Below are 3,994 nucleotides of genomic sequence, written 5' to 3' on the forward strand. Positions count from 1 at the left end.
CAACTGTATTTTTTTCACAAGATAGTAATTTGTGTTGCCGTTATTGTCATAACCAAACTGTAAAGACCCATTTAAAAAGTTTCCGTATCCCGCCAGCACTTTTCATCCTCAAATTCCTTTTACAATGATTGAAAAGAAATGACAGGATACAGAACGTTTTCCCTTTACCAAAGCAAAAAACCATTAATGTGAAGGTATTTTGTAAATCTTACTTTAAAAGAATGCTTGGCCTCTTCTAGGTCCCTCACAGCTGAACATTAATGTCCGTAATTTGTCAGTCTTTACTCTTAAAAAAACAACTCGTCGGTCCGCCATACCACTCTTGCAAAGAGCCATAATATGGCAGCTCTTTTGTATATAGAGTAAAAGACAAGTACTTTTATCTCGATTTAGCCTGAAGTACGCTCAAATTTTAATCAAAATGAGTGACATAGATTGACTTTCATTTTCAAATGAGCAAAACTTACACCATTTGGTCAAGAGAGTGAAATGTGTACTCTCTTAGAACTACAATAGGAGAATAGTATACAAATATTGACTATTGGTAATTTCTCAAAATAATTGTTAGCTTAAAAACTGACTTGGTTTACGAGCAATGGAGAGCAGTATAAACATTGAAATAACGTAAAAGTTGTTTTGAAAAGATGTAACTTCTCATTAAAAATTAAAAGGCTTCAGGCCTGAAGCGTTCTTTATGAATTATTAAAGCACGCAAACTTTGTGCAACAAAAGTGTTTTTGTTTTATTGTCTTGCAGATTTGACGACAAATAGTTAAAGAAAAAATGTTCGTATAATATTTGTTATTATGAAAGTTGGGTTACACCAAGTAAGATGTTGATAGTATAAAACATTGTGAGAAACGGCTCACTCTGCAGTGGAACAGTTTTCGAGAAAGAAGTAATTTTCCACGAATTTGATTTCGAGACCTCAAGTTTAGAAATTGAGGTCTCGAAATCAACCATGTCTCGAAATCAATCATCTGAACGCACACAACTTCGTGTGACAATGGTGTTTTTTTCTTTCATTATTATATCGCAAGTTCGATGACCGATTGAGCTCAAATTTTCACAGGTTTGTAATTTTATGCATATGTTGAGATACACCAACTGTGAAGGCTAGTCTTTGGTAATTACCAATAGTGTCCACTGCCTTTAAAAACTATCAAACAAGACAAAGGGATACAAGATATAATCTGGTAACAAAATATGTTTTAAAGGCAGTGGACACTATTGGTAATTACTCAAAATAATTATGAGCGTAAAACTTACTTGGTGACTAGTAATGGGGAGAGGTTGATATTATAAAACATTGTGAGAAAGGGCTCTCTCTGAAGTGACGTAGGTTTCGAGAAAGAAGTATTGTCCACAAATTTGATTTCGAGACCTCAGATTTTAAATTTTTAGGTCTCGAAATCAAGCATCTAAAAGCACACAACTTGGTGTGACACAGGGTGTGTTTTTTTGCATAGATCTCGCAACTTCGACGACTGATTGGGCTCAAATTTTCACAGGTTTGTTATTTATGCATATGATGAGATACACCAAGTGAGAAGACTAGTCTTTGACAAAATACCAATAGTGTCAGTGTCTTAAAGATAGAACATGCTTTGTTTTTGAAAGGGCAAGGGCACAATGCATAATCGCCTTGGTAAAGGGCACCGTATGAGAAAGTTTCTATCGGAGCATCTCGAGGGCACCAGGGCAATGACCAGGGGGCATGGAGGCAATTGCCTTCGTTGCCTCTTTAGAGTATCATGCCAGAACCAATATTTGCTCAAATAGACATGAAAAACCTGTAACAAACCAAGAGTGTCAACTTATATTTTATTATGAAGGAAGTCGTACCCGCAACAGCAATCATTGACCTAAAAATGAATCACAATAAATAGTGACATAGTTTTCGAGAAAGAATTAATTTTCTACGAATTTGATTTAGAGACCTCAGATTTAAAATTTGAGGTCTCGAAATCAAGCATCTGAAAGCACACAACTTCGCGTGACAAGGGTGTTTTTTCTTTTCTTTCATAGTTATCTCGCAACTAAGACGACCAATCAAACTCAAATTTTCACAGGTTTGTTATTTTATGCGTATGTTGAGATACACCAAGTGAGAAGACTGGTCTTTGACAATTTACCAATAGTGTCCAGTGTCTTTAAAAATGTTGTTGTGTATAGACGTATTACGGAGCTCTGGGAAGTGCCATCCGACATGTTGAGATCCTGACCCAAAAAATATATCCAGATGACGACATCCTATAAACGCAAAGAAGTCGACAAACCGAGAAAATTATGTTGGGATGTCGACATCCTAAAATTAGGATGGCGTTTTCTGTGATAATTAATTTGATCTCGGGATGTCGACTTTCTAAAATTATGGTGTCGTCTTTATATGATAATTTATCTCGGGATGTCGACATTCCAATACTAGAAAAAATGGGCCAACAACTCTTGCTAAAGAAACATGTCGAAATAATACCATTGCTATCCATTAAGACGTTTTGTAGTCACTTTTGTCGGGAGCGAGGAAACTAGCAAAACACACACAAAGTCCCAAAGCTGGGACATCATTTTATGCATGAGACAAATCTATGTATGGATATTCTTTTGAATATTTTGATTGCTCGTAGATTCATGGTTCGTTGGATATAAGTGGGTGGTTTGGGGGACAACATACCTTTATCCTTTTGATCATCATGAGCGCTTGGAAACAGAATAACTGTAACTTCAAGGGCTGATGGCTGCACTTTTAGTACTGAACTTGTGGTTTTCTTGTGTGCTGTCTGTTACTCAGATTTGTTGTTAAAAATAACGTTATTTGTTTTAAAACTTATGGTTCGATGGACATAATGGCGAAAACAAACTTTTATCCTTTGGAACCGAATCATGTTATCCAAGTTCGTCTCACGTACTTGTAGTAGTAAGGTCAAACGTGAGGCCACAGAACGATATTATTTTAGCACGTACGCACGTAGGCCTACATCGTGTAGTTTATAGCTATGAGCAGTTTGCTTATCAGCCATTCTATAACCTTTTAAAATAAAATGAGTAAATTAATAAGTTTATTTTTTACCTAAAACGAAATTGAAGTATCCGAATTGACTTCATACAATTCGAGTGGGACACGAGATTGTGCCCATTTTCATGTTTCTTTTACCGTAAGCACAAAATCGGCGCTTACGGAAGCAGGGAATTCTATGCTTACGGCAAGGGTATTTCACGGGATAGCTTAGAATTATGATTCAGTGAGGGTAAAATAAGCAAAAAGGATGTAGGATAGGCCTAATTAAAACCTGCACGAAACAGTTATAGGTCTGATGATTGGATTGATTAAGTGTTACATCCAAATATGATGGCCAAATGTATCTTATGGGGTATACAAATTATTATGTTGGATATTTTTAGGAGTAATTGTTTGGTCTTGTGCCGCATAGTATCATGACCAAATTGTTATTATTGTATTAAATTATTGTAATCGATCTGACTGATCAACTTTACCCCAACCAATCAATAACATAGAGCTGCTTGTAAACACAAAAAGTAGGTCTAGCTATAAGCAGAACAAAGTTATAATACCAGAACAGGGATACCTGTTATTATCTGCTAAGCCGCAGCGAGCTCTCAATGCACTCTCCAACAATCAGTCAATAGAGGGCGGTATTTACAATCCATCAAGAGATTTGCAGACGAACACGCACGAACCAACTTTTAAGTGTCCTCTTTCTTCATTCTGCACTCTTCCTATAACATGTTGTGGAAGCGGTAAAGTATTCGAATTGACATTTAAAATAGTACAGAGAGAATACTGAGGTGCTTTTGGGGTGGACACTTCATCAGGAAACTGAGATGCGAGAGCTTTTGGGGCTGATTGTAAAAGAGCGAGCAAGGATGTTGGACTTTCACAGCGTACATACAGTGTGCCATGCTGTGTGTATGTGTTTGTTGACATGAATGTTTTCTGTCACTGGACACCACCTACTACTACTAGACCACTGTT

This window comes from Asterias rubens, chromosome 17, assembly GCF_902459465.1.
Source record: "Asterias rubens chromosome 17, eAstRub1.3, whole genome shotgun sequence".
In the NCBI taxonomy this organism is placed as follows: Eukaryota; Metazoa; Echinodermata; class Asteroidea; order Forcipulatida; family Asteriidae; genus Asterias; species Asterias rubens.